Source organism: Lycorma delicatula, chromosome 1 (genome assembly GCF_047948215.1).
Source record: "Lycorma delicatula isolate Av1 chromosome 1, ASM4794821v1, whole genome shotgun sequence".
In the NCBI taxonomy this organism is placed as follows: domain Eukaryota; kingdom Metazoa; phylum Arthropoda; class Insecta; order Hemiptera; family Fulgoridae; genus Lycorma; species Lycorma delicatula.
In genome coordinates this window covers 183365127-183379568 of record NC_134455.1, presented here as the reverse complement: position 1 = coordinate 183379568, position 14442 = coordinate 183365127, and the positions used below count along the sequence as shown (strand labels likewise).

The 14442-nt window shown below is 30.5% G+C and overlaps 1 protein-coding gene across 1 annotated transcript in view; it reads right to left on the bottom strand.

The window, feature by feature from the left end:
• Positions 1-14085, bottom strand: part of LOC142326091 (uncharacterized) — a 41393-nt gene extending 27308 nt beyond the window's left edge. The window contains exon 1 of the mRNA XM_075368269.1: positions 13974-14085. The gene's annotated coding sequence lies outside the window, so the exon portion shown is untranslated. The remainder of the gene's footprint in view (positions 1-13973) is intronic.
• Positions 14086-14442: the final 357 nt, after the last annotated feature.

Below are 14442 nucleotides of genomic sequence, written 5' to 3'. Positions count from 1 at the left end.
CCAGCAATATTTTGGTCATCCTTTGCCAAAGGGTTGGTCATATCAAAAATTGTTTCAGACAAAAGTAATGTTTAGAGGACTAAACAATCACTTTAAATAGATTTGATACTGTGCTTATTAAGGGAGGTATGATTTTTTTTTTTGTCTTCGAAACCCCATTTTTTCTACGCCATGGGCCAATGGTTGGTGATATCAAAAAAACTTAGTTAAGTTTTAGGTCCTTATCCAAACAATAGTAAGAACTTTAAACGAATTCGATATTTTATTTAATAAGAAAGTTATAGCGATATTTTGATTTTTTTTCGAAAATTTCCCCCAATTTCCACCTACGTGGTTCGATTTTCCCCATTAACGAAGACTACCGAGATTTTGGGTCGTTATATTTTACGCATCAATTTGAAAGTGATTGGCGCAAAATTACGGCAGTTGTCGTGTCCACAAGAAAGTGAAATATATATATATAAAATTTTGAACTGACGATGATGTTGAGGTCTGGAGGATGTAAAACTCTGGAAGTCGAATCATGCTACCCATTACAATAGGTGTAGCTTTCTTAAGAAATCTACCTAAAACTAAAGAAAATACGTAAATGCTACAGTACAAAAATTTAGTGTTTTTTTTACTGAAAATTTTATTTTTTATTTTTTTTTTATTTAGAATAAAAGTTGATTGAGATATCACCATTAGAAATTTGCATTTGAGTGCGAGGACCACCACCTTCCCTAAGCCCTTTAAAAGGCTCAAGGAATCTGAACTTTATACACCTTGTAGCACTTGAAATTCCCTGCAAAATGGTTTTTTGAGCAATTGGATAGCTTACAAATTAAAGAAGTTATCATAGAAAAACCAATCAAATTTTTTCAGTGAAATTTTCGGAACATGTAAATTTTTATATTCTCGACAATTTCTAAGCATTTATGAATACATCTGAACACATAACTGAAGAAATCATACAAATGATATTTTGCAATTGCAAAAAAGGATGCAACACACTACTTGTGGCTACAGAAAAGTTGGACGTTTTGTGATCCTATGTGTGGAACATGCTTCAATGACAATTGTCAAAATAGTCCTCCAATTACTGACCAAGAGGAGGAAGTTGACAGTGATACAAGTTCTTGTGATGATCCATAGAGTTACAATAATAAAACATGATATTATAATATACATAAAATTTTTATTTCTCTTCTTTACTCATTTTATAATTTTAAGTAAACACGATTATTAATTTTTATCACAAAGCCAGTTTGTAAGGTTTGAGACATTGCAATAAATTATAAATTACATTAACAACTGTAAAAAGTTTATAATTCATTATAAATGCACCACTAAAACATTTTATGCTGTTGAAAACTAAGTTTCTTTTTTCAACATTAGGGTGGATTTTAAAGGTTGCAATGTTGTAACATATCATAAATTATGTTTCAGAATATGGAACAATGTTTTATTCTACACATTCAAATGGTTTTGAGCTATAGTTTTATAGCTCAACTTACGGCTATAATTTTAACAATTTTTTTCATAAGGGGTGGTTATTTAGGATTGAAATGTTGCAATAAATCATAAATTATATTATAAACAGTAAAGGGATTTTAATTCATTATAAATGCACCATTAAAATATTTCAAACTGTTAAATTTTTTTTTTAATTTCATCATAAGAGGAGTCTATGATGAAATTAAGGCTCCCCTTATGTTTCTAAGGGTTGAAACGTAGTAGAACATTATAGTCCACAACATAAAAGAATGTTTATTCTACATATTTAAACATGATTTCAATCTATGAAACATTTAAATCTATGGTTATTGAATTTTTTTTAAAAGGGGTAGTTTTAACTCCCAAAAAACAAAAAGCACACATCAGGAACAAATAATTTTTGAAGCAGAGGGTTAGATAATCTTAATTACAAATTTTCATGAAAATCAATATTGTCTGAAATAATTCTGAGGTAATACTTTATTTTTACCATCAAACAATGGACTAGTAAGTCTACTTACTATACAACCTAGATTATTCTTGAAAATGGCTTTGACGTTTCCAGGGATCACTTGTAGATCATTGCTGATTGCTAACAAATGTTTAATTATTATATTTACATACACCTATCTTATGTTGTCAAGGGACTACAAGGTATTGTTTTAGGATCCCTGCTCTGGGTTGATGTTGATTCTTTGATGCTGTTGAGGTTACCCATTGGATGCCATGATTTCGTGTATGCAGATGATGGGCTTTTGCTGTGAAAGGAGATTCGAGGAATGAGATCAAATTCAGGGCAGTCCAGGTTTGCAAGATGCTCCAATTATGGAGTTTGTAACATAAGATGGTGTCTAGCCCAGAGAAAACAACAATGATGTTGCTCAAGGGAAGACTAGCTTTTACACGATGACCTTGCATATCATCGAATAAGGTATGTTCTGCTGCAAAAGTATCTAGGTGTTATCCTTGATGAGAATCTTTGATTAAAGAAGTACTTTCAGTATGCTGCCAGAAAGGCTTGTTCTGCTTTCTTCAGTGTTCAGAGAGTAGTTCACGCTGATTAGAGGCTTAATTGAGGAGGTGTATGTAACAAGGGCATACGCAAGTATACACCCTTTTTAGGAAGATGTTTTTAGATTCTCCACGGCGTTCTTTATTTGTTTGTAAGGATTCATTTCATTTTCTTTTTATTTGAGTTCAGGATTATGAAATAAAGTAAGCAGTGCTATTTACTTAGTAGGTAGTATTTGAGGTTGTGTTAGAGGTTATAGTGTTGGAGTTCAGTGTGCTTTTATTTTGATCTTATTATTTCTTTCAAAATTGAGTAGTGAATCAGATGACAATGATATTTTAAGTGATAATATAGGTATTAGTGAAAAAAAACATTGTAAAAATCAGACGGTGAAAAAATGCTAGGAAAACAAAACACAAAAATATTCAGGTGAGGCATACATTTCTTATTCTGGAAAGAAAAATTCTGACAAAAAAGAGAAGTAAAGTTAAAGAGTTTAAAGTTCTTTTGGATTATTGCAAAGAAATATGTTGTAAAAGAATAAATGTTAAAAACCAAGAGAGCCTGTACAATCAGTTTTTTTTGTGAGGGTTGTAAAGAACATCAAGATGTTCTACTAGCTGGATTAATGCAGTGTAAATATTCTTCCACTTATTATGTATGTGCTAAGCGCAAAAGGGAAAATATTTGGAAGTACAGTGTAAAGGGAAAATATTTGGAAGTACAGTGTAAAGGTAAATAGTTCAGAAACAATTGTCTGTCAAAAATCTTTACTTGTTCTCTATCAAGTTACAGAGAAAAGATGACGTATTATCCAGCAGAAAATCCGAAATAATGAATCATTTGGAGAGAAATGCAAAACCCATCAAAACAGACCTCGTTCAATAGATAATAATGTTTGGGATCTAGCTAAAGAGTATTTAACACTTATTCCTAGAAGAGAGTCCCATTAATCAAGAAATAAATCAAGTAAGAGGTATTTTGAAAATCTAAATCTTTATTCTAAAACATTATACAAAATGTTTAAAGAATTTTTAAAGAAAACTAATCAAGAGTTAAAAAAACTAGCTTACAAGACATACTATTAGTTTTTTAAAACTGAGTTTAACTATTGGTTCTCATTACCTAAAACAGATTCATGTGATTTCTGTTCAGAATGCAAAATTAAATTGTTAAGTAACCCAAATGATACTTGTAAAGTCCAATGCGAGATTCATTTAAGAAAATATTATGACTACAAAAAAATAAAGGAAGAGCTCATAGAGAAGTGTAAAGAGAATAACAGTCAGATACTTGTACTCGGGTTTGACTATGCCTAAAATTTACATTTACTGAAAACTAATGAGACATCACAAATTTGTAAATGGCTGATGTGGGTATACTTATTATACACTGCCATATTGATGACAGCAGAAAGTTATATTACGGTTTGGAAACCAAATCCAAGAAAAATCCTGATATTGTGTGTTGATTATTATTTGACACAGTAAATGACAAGTTCAGTGACTCAAAGAAATTCGTCTCATTTCTGATGGAGTACGGGGCAAAATAAAGATCTTTTGCTCACATCCTTTTGTAGTCAGTTGTCAATGAAGTTCAACGTGACAGTAACCCATATGTTTCCTGTTAAAGGGCACTCGTTTTGCCAATATGACCGTAACTTTGGTCTTTGTGGTTTAGAGATAAAAAAAGAAGAGAAAATTCACACCTTAGACAAGTATGTAAAACTGCTTGCTGCTGCATGAGAAACCCATCATGCTTTGCTGTCAATATAATGTATCAATATACAGAAATGGTCAGAAGGATTTAAAAACATAATAAAAGAAACCTTCAGCGAAAAACTATCCCTTTAAAATACAGTCATACATTAGGTTGACTTTTCCACCTACAGGTGGACTGGCAGCAGCGACAACTTATACTGGTCTTCAGGAAAAAAGATATCGTCATGGACATTCCCAGACAGTTACCTGAGAATGATCAAGTTCAAATTAATGCATCAAAAGAAACTGAAATAAGAAGTTTATTTAAGTCTTTAGAACCAAATGCTGTTAGTTAGTTAGAACAAGTGTTTCAAGATTTACATAAGTGTCCTGTGCTTGAAACTATGGAAGAAAATGATGAAATTATTAAATAGATATTTTTAATATTGATTATATTGTTGGAGGCTACATTAATGTTTTTGTTTTTTTTTTATATAAAGCATTTTTTTCATTTTTCAGTCTATCAATTAAGAATAATTTTTTGTTTTATTTATTTTTTTTTACATTTATGTATACATAATTTGATGATTTGATTTTATACCAAATAAACGTAAATATTTTTTAATAATACTACATTACTTATTTTTTATGTTAACTAATATTTATGAGTGCTATATAAGTAGCCATCTATGTAGAAAGGGCATATAAAAAACAGAGCCAAAGATCATCTCTCTAAAAAGAGCTTATAAAAATAAATTTTCTTCAGCAGTTTTTTATGTTAATTTATCAAAATAAGTAAATTTCAATACATGATTTAAAAATGGTGTGTAAATTTAAAACTTCTTATTTGGGTCTCAAAACTAGATATTTCGTAATTTATGAGTTAAAAACATTACAAATCTTAACACTCTGTTTTCTCAAAACATGATCTCCTTATATGTGCCCTTTTTGCATAACCTCCTCAATTGCAGAACAATGTGTGTCTTATGTGAAGCTATAATGCTGTATGCTGCACCTGTTTGGGCTCATTGAATGAGTTAACAAATGTTATAGGAATATTTTGTTGAGAGCCCAGCATCTCCTATTATTATCTGCGATTGGTGCCTATAGGACTGTCTCTTAAGAGGCAGTCCTTGTTATTTCTGGTATTAAGCCCATTGATATCTTTGCAACTGAGCACCAATTACATTATAATGCTAAGATAGGCCAACTTACCTCTGAACACATAAAAGAAATAAATGACCAAGGTTTCCATTTATGGTAGATAAAGTGGACTGAATCATCTGATGACCATTACACATGTTGTATTTTTCCAGATGTGAAAAGTATGCAGGTAGTATGCAGGTAGCAGGTGGGTTGATTTCCCACAATAGGCATATTACACAGTTTCTTTCTGGGCACGGTGCTTTTCAAGATAGGTTGTCCAGATTTGGTTTGATTAATTCAAGCTTGTGTCCAGAGTATAGGGTCATTGATGATGTGCACCATGTCTTATATGTCTGCTCCAGGGACGAAGCTGAAAGTACCAAAGTAGCTAGAGAGCTTGCAAGGATCAATTCTGGTTTTGATCTGCAAGTTAATTGGAAAACCAAAAGGGAATGGAACATAGTTTTACTGGCTTCCTTAGATTCTTAGTCCTGTGGAGGATGACTGAGGGGGTCTGATGCTGTGATAGACGTTTAGATAGAATAACAACGTGGGTGGCTAGAGGCCACCTGGGTGCTTACTTCACCAAGATAGATGTACTGATATTGAGTCTGGTTAGCTGAAATATTTGCTGTTAGGATGAGAATGGATGTGTGGAAAACTCTGTGATGGAGCTGCAATGCGGGAGGGTGTAGGCATTGACCTTGCTACCAAAAGTGCACCAGAGCAGAGACTAATAGGGTATATTTCATTAGAGGCTTGTTTGTGAATCTGTTTCTTCATTTTTAAGAAATCAAAAGGACTTGATTTCTTGAAAATTGTCATTACTATCAACACTTGTTTTGTTGATATGAGGATAGTATTTTTAGTGTTAAAAACCTCAATCAAGTAATGATCTGAGTGCATAACCTAATTGAGTTAGATATAGGAAGAGTTTTTCTGTAAAACCTTAGGGTGTTAGAGGAAGGTGCAAGGGGTTGTGCTTCTACGAATTGGTTAATTTGAGTTGAAGGTTGTAAGTTTGGTAGGTGATCGTGGTTGGAAGAGGCCATATGAAGGTGATAGTAGGTTGTATAAATACACTTACGAATCAATGGCATCCTGACAGACGCCAAACTGATGACAGTGCTGAGCTATCAAGTTTAGAGGGTCTAGAAGACAACCTCTTGTAAAGCCCATCAGGGCTAGGAACAGAGGGCTCACCACCGGTGATCCCACACCACCCCTGGTGATCACCACCGATGGTGATCCCACACCACCAACACAGGGTTCATCCCTGTCCTGGTAAGATGTCTTCCAGGACAAGATGTCTTGTCCTGAATGAAAATTTGATTACTGTCTTAACCTAGAAGAATTTTACCATCTGTGTATATGTTTGTGATTTTTTTTTTTGTCCACTTACTAGTGAAAGTGATACTGCATTTTTATACACTAATTTACAACAGAAATAAATATATTCATTTATTTATTTGAACTATCTGTCTCCCAATTTTTGTTGTGACTGTTGTAACATATTTAAAACACTTGAAGTCTGTTGTTCTTCATGGTTTTTAAATGTATATTTTTACTGTTTCTGATATTCCTTACCCTACCAGTCTCTATGATGAAAAAATTATGGTGTTACTTGTAGGTCTGAAATATCATTATTCATCCTCCAAAATTTAAGTGATATTTTTGTAATAAAGACTTCAATTGTTTGATTATATCCTTTTATTCTAATTTTAAAATAGAATTTGTGGATTACATATATAAAGTAAAACAGTTTTTTTAATTGTAAAAAAATATATTGCTATAAATCTCAAGTTATTCTAATGAGTTCAGTGATACAAACTATGGTAAACACCATTTAATTTTAAAATTTTAATTGATTTGATTCTTCTCAAAACAGTAAGAAAGGATGGCTAATCTATTGTAAAAAATAATTGTTTATCAATCAGATCTAATTTTGTGGTTAATTAATTTTGGCTTTTTAAAAATTTGTAAAAACAATTTTGACATTTTTCCATTCTAAGTTGTAAAAAAATAAGCAGAATTATAAATATTATTTTATATGTTTTACATTGATTATATTACAAGTTTTAACAATTTTTTATCTTATAGTTTCTTATATGATAATATATTTAAAAATAATTTTTATAAGTGGAGTTATGGGAGCGGCTTAAAAGAATCTATTAAAAAAATATTGAAAACATATAGCTGCTATAATCTCTCTTTTCAGTTGTTTTTAATTTTTTTTAACAAAACTGGTATCACATATTTTAAAAATTCGTTGATTGTTTAAAACAAAATTAATAATTCAACTAAAATTGTTTTGATTGTTTATCTTTATTGATTTTATAATATAAAAAAAAAGAATATATGTATACAAAGTGATTCACGAGGATAGGGCAATACTTTGACAACTCATTCTAGAGGCTAAAAATAAGAAAAAGATTCATATAAACATAGGTTCGAAAACACTTCGTTAGCGAATTATACAGAGTGAAAGATTTCGCCCGAGTTTCAGTTCCACCAGGTAAATTCAGGCTTTCTGAAATTCTGGGAAGGTCAATTAAGGGGAAAATTCAATTGTTTCTTATGGTTTTTGAGCTGGGAAATCGAAAAGAATAGGTCCCAGAACTGCATTTCTCTTAGTTTCTAAGATATCGCATGTAAAACGCCAAAAATAGGGTCAAAAAACACATTTTTTACGTTTGACGTACAATAACGTTGTTATATTGGCAATAAATCATACATTTTTTAAACATAAATAGTAGAGAATTTAATTGTAAGAAGATTGATGTAAATAATGTCAACAGAAAACAAATAAAATTTTAAACATGTCGACTTTTATTAACAAAACAGATTAATTTTTAACAGATTGAAAAAACTTTTCGTTATGTAAAGTAGAAAATAACTGGAGGAAGAAAGAATACTTACTGTTTTTTTATGATAATGATAATACGCTGCTTACAAGTAGTATTTCATGTGGTTTGATAACTTTCAAAAATACCACCGTTGTGTTCAATGCACTTTTAAATGCGTTGTACTAGATTTTGTGTTGCCAGTCTAACGGTATCTTCATGATACTGTTAAACTGGCATGAACGGTATCCTGTTATGACGTCTTAAAATTAACTTTTACCATTAATACAGCCTCCAAGTCACTCAGCAACTAACAATTCCGTACGACGCAGAATATTCGTCACCTCTATTCTGAGCTCTATATAATTGGATAGAGGATATTTATGGCGTAAAATACAATTAAGTGTTCAATATTGAAGTATACTCCAACAGTACAGAATGAGTGGCTGGGAACTAAATAAAACCACTGCACACTTGCGCGACTATAATCGTGATGGTAGGGATGTTTGTTTTACTCAAGACAAATAACCAAAAGAGCCGGCTCCTTGGCGCGAGTGGTAGCGTCTCGGCCTTTCATCCGAAGGTCTCGGGTTCGAATCCCGATCAGGCTTGGCATTTTCACACGCTACTTGTCATTCAATTCATCATCTGAAGCAATACCTAACAATAGTACCGGAGATTAAAAAAAAAAGATAACCAAAAGAAAGGTCATTTCCGCAACACAAGCAGGAATTTACGGACAGTGTAGAAAATTTATATAGAAATCAGATATATAGTCACATAGAAATCATTGTTCAAAATACAAAATCAGAACACTTCCACTGCATCGGTTCAAAACGTGGATTTATTCCTACACTTACACTTACCTCTGCGCATGCGCCGTTTCATTCTATTTAGTTCTAGCCACTCATTTGGTGGCGCTAGTTTTTTTACAAATTCCATTAAGTGAATCCTCTATCCAGTTATATAGAGATCAGTGGTCATATCGCACTAAATGCATTGCTATACAGCGTATTCACTTACTACCTATCAAAAGTAAGGGATAAAAATGGGGATCTTCTCTTTGATTTAGATTATGTAGATGATAAATGGAAAAAATATATTGAGAGCTATATGAAGGAAAAGATATTGTTAACAGTAGGGAATATCTTCAACATGAAAATAGGGTGGATAAGACTTGATGGGACCACCTGTATCTAAGGAAGAATTTGTCAACGTCTTGAATAACCTAAATAATGGCAAAGCAACAGGCACAGATAACATCTCGGCAGAAATATTAAAAGAATTAGGAGAGTCAACAAAGGAGTGTTTGTATAGGCTTATCAAACGTTGCTATGAAGAGGGAGCGATGTAATAATTCCTAAGAAGGGAAATGCAATGGATTGCATCAGTTACAGAACAATCTCTTTGTTATCCCACACTACAAAGATAATGCTAAACATTGTTAAAAGCCAAATAAATGGAAAAATTGAGGCAAATTTCGGAGAAGACCAGTTTTAGATTTGCGAAGGGAACTGAAGAAGTTATAAGAAGAGTTATAGATCTGGGAAGAAGACTGGAAGCAGTGGAAATGTGGATTTGGAGGAGAATTACAAGAACAAGCTGGGAGGATAAGAAAAGAAATGATCAAGTGTTATACGAAGAATGCTAAATGTTATTCGAAGAAGAAGAGTGAAATTGATAGGACATGTACTACGACATGACCAGTTCTTGACGAATATATTTGAGGGCAAGGTTTTGGGTAAAAAACCTAGAAACCGAGAGCAACCATCATCAATAATCTTAAAGAAGAGATGAGCCTTGTTTCACATGACTTGAAGAGAGAAGCGGAGATGAGAGTGAAACAGCTAAATCGACAAGCCTTTAGTGAATGATGGTGCCCAGGTTAAAAAATATTACATGTTAAACAGAGTTATATTTATTTATTAATCATCACAGATTAATTAATTAATATGTTGTATAAATGTTACGGGCAAGGAAATCCCAAGATTGTAAAAACGCCGCGCGCACCATTTTGAAATTCTCGTACTTCCATCCTTACTTACTAAGTTTTCAAAAACTGCAATCGATTTAATAATGTCTGTTTAGTTTGATTTTAAAATTTTCTTTCCAAATCGAAAACTTTAGGCTACGTATCGTGACGCGGGATTACAGTTACTATATCGGGACACTCCCGTCGAAATCAGAACGGCTAGCAACTTTGGTATAGGATCCATTGACTTTGTGACGTCATTTAATTTAACGAAGTTAAATTAGAATTTTTCTCTAAACTAATAACTATTAAAAATTAATTAAACAGATTAAAGAAAAAAATTGTAGAATACAAATAAAGTACATGGAGTGAATCGAAAACTATATGAAAACACAATTATACATTTATCATTAATTTAATTTGAAATAATTGTTTGTTTTTTTTTACAAAGGATATGTAGAAAAAATATTTTATAGAAGTATTAATACAGAACTCTATTAATGTTTAAAATCTTTTTAACATCCACCAAAGTTAAAGTTTGCAACTGTCTAGTATTTGTGTATCATGTTTTTCTGCGACCGCAACACTAGTACTTAAAGAACAAAACAATTTTTATTTACGATCAGGGGTTAATAATTATTAATAAATCAATATATTTAAATTTAAAAAAAGTAAAAAGAAAAAAGGAGATGAAGATTCAAACCGATGTGCCTTTCCCTGGAAAGATCCAAATGTTTTATTAATTAAACTTTTATTTGGCTATAATTCTGGAACCAATGAAAATAAGTTTCACTTATGATACATCGTTGAAAAGCTCTCAATGAGGGGTTATTACTGCAGTTATGAAAAAGTCCAAAATCCAAACTTTTTTTGATTTTGGACTTTTTTGGACACTTTTGGTTCAGTCGATTGCAATCAAAAGGGGAGATGCATAACTAGATGTTACAACAGTCCTAAATCCAAAATTTCAACATACTACGGATAATCGCTTTTTAGTTATGCGAGATACGTACGTACGTACGTACAGACGTCATTTATTTGTACTTTTCATACGTATGTACTTTTCATTTTTTTTTAAATGTCTATATGTAATTTAATAGGCGTACAAGAAAGTCATGTAATGCTCACATCAGTCTTTTTTACTAAAGTTTTCTTCAGATTTGTCTCAATGTTATTTTGATTTGACACAGAGAGATAGATTCACAGCAAAGAGCTGTATCATCGGAAAACAATTATCACACTACCTTTATAATCATCCAGATACAATAAATAATAAGAGATCTTTGTTTTCAATTAATTCATTATTTCATAGACCCTTTGTTCAAACTCATCAACACACTCTTAACACTGTTAATATTCATCACAGTATTATTTTTCACTTTTATCAACACATAGTTTCTCGTTTTTGCTTGTACTACAAACAGCGTTTATTTTCTTCATATAAACAGTGTTTTTGTATATCTAGCCATAGCTTAAATAAAAATAAAATACCTAAACTAAAATAAATATCTAAAAATTAGGGAAAAAATAGACTTAAAATAATCCAAATTAAAATAGATATTATTCACTTTTTGTTTAAATATTGATTCTTGTTTTAAATCAGTGCCAAAACAAAGGATTTACTTTGGTGGATGTTAAAAAGATTTTAAACTTTAATAAAGTTCTGTATTAATACTTCTTTAAAATATTTTTCCTGCATACCTTTGTAAAAAAAAAACAAACTATTATTTCAAATTAAATTAATGATAAATGTATAATTGTGTTTTCATATAGTTTTCGATTCACTCCATGTATTCTACAATTTTTTTCTTTAATCTGTTAATTAATTTTTAATAGTTATTAGTTTAGAGAAAAATTCAGTAATATATTACATTAACAAAGAAAGTTTGAAGTTACTCTTATTATCACCTTCCACTTTTTTTTTGAGTTACATTTTTGCCTGTAAAAAATGCCATGATACTTTACAGAGGGAGATAATAAGTTGATTTGACGTTAATTTCTTAAAATGAAATTTTAAGAAATTAAAATAAAAACAAAAACCAAAATAAAACATTACAATTTTATTAACTTCAATAACTATTCAGTTAAAAAAATGACTCAATATTACTCTATTCTCTAACAAAATATAAACCGGTGGCTGAAAAATAGCTTATTACTACTTCCTGTAACATTTTTTTTTAGCCTCCGGAATCCAGGTATTTCACCGGAATCCAAACCCGGGACCTCCGGATGAAAGACCAAAACGCTATATATATATTTCTAAAAAATCTAAAAAAAAAAAAAACATGTTTTTGTTACAGAATTTTGTTTCATCATGAAAACTACGGAAGATACAGTTCTGGGACCTGTTTATTCAATTTATCAGGTCAACAGACACCTCTTTCCTATAACGCCTTAAAAATTTCAGTATGACCTCATTTCACCGGGGGAACTTAATCGGGTGAAATTTTTGCTAACTTTAACTCAATAACAAAACGTTTTCAAATATATATTTGTATGAATGTTTTCTCATTTCAAGCTCTAGAATCAGTTCCCATATTATTTCTCTTTCTCTTTCTCCACTCTGTATATTAGACACTCTCATATGAAAAAAAGCTGGCAAAGTATTGCATGACTTTTCTGCCTCGCCAAGTAAATACCTTGCTCTGCTTTTTAATTTAAAATCTTTCCGGCGAAGCCGGGAATCTTTGCAATTCAATCATTAAAAGTCTTATTTTTATTTTCGTAATAGTTTAAAAACAAAAAAATAGTTTCCGAGTTTTAAACAAATTTTGGGCCCCGTATGAATAGGGTTTAATTCCTTGTACGAAGTAAAAGAAATATTGTGATTGCGAAAAATTTCTGTTTCCAGATTTCAACGGAATTATCCATTTTGACCAACCCTAGATCAATTTTGACTGGTTTCAAACTGAACCGATTGCAACGTACACATTAGAGAAAAAAAATTAAAATCGAAATAGAGATAGAGGAGAAAAATAAAAAAATGATTTTTAAAAAAAAAACTTTTTTCGATTATTTATATAATATGTAGCTAACAAATTTGCTAAAATGAAGTTTTCTTCTAAACTAATTGAAGAACATTGAGATTGATTTTTCGCGATATCCGCCCACCCCCTGAACGAATTTAAAAAAAAAGTTAATATTATCAATGCTTCATATATGAAATATTTGAGACCAATTTTAAGAAAATCGATGAGGTCAATGCTGAGATATAAAGCCAAATGGAGGGCCACACACATATGTACGCACACACATAATATAAAAATGTTTTTTTTGGTCTAGATGAAGCTAATTGGACCCTAAAATGTAAAGATTTGTAGAAAACCCGATACCCCATTTTTCACAAGATCGCCGTACCCTTCAATAAAGCTATTCTATTCGCTGAATACATATATTTATATATATATATAAATATAAAAAATTAATTAATTAATTAATATAAAATTAATTAATTAATTAAATTAATTAATAATTAATTTAATATAATATTAAATAATTAAATTAATATAAAATTATTATAAATTATAATAAATATATATATATATATATATATATATATATATATATATACTGAAATTTTACAGTGTACTCGAGGGCAAAGTTCCGTTTACTAAAAATTGTGTTTTTTACTTCCAGTACCAAGTTTATATGTTACACCTTTTAAGCTATTGAAAATGGTTTTACATACAAAAAACTAAAATATAATCTATTTAAAACTAATAAAAATCAGATATAAATTTATGAAATTTTAAATAAAAACTAAATAAAATATATTTTAATTGTGTAATACAGAATTAAAATAAAAAAATAAATTTTAACCTTACCGAATTAATTAATTCCACTATATCAATAATAATTATATTTAAAAGTTAGATTACATTTACTTATATACTCTACCGTTATTTCTTTATCGTACAATAACATAAAGTTGCCTCTTCAAAGTTTATGATATTGCTAAATTATCATCTATAACAATGAGAAATATGATAAAAATGATTAGCTCTATTTAATTTTTACTATATTTTTAATTTCTGTTGTATTTTTTAATTGTGTAATATGTGCTATCACTCAGACGTTAATGTACAGAATAATGGTTTTGAGTGTAGCGATGAGTATCGTTAAACACTGAATGTCAGGAAGATTATGCCAAGAATATTGGCAATGAATTGCCAATAATTGACAAGGGCTTACGGTAAGGAATAATTTCAAGGATGATTATGCCCAGAGAACACAAAATGCTGTAATAAATGGAAATAATAAATAACAAAGTAAAAAGAAATTCATTATGTGGGC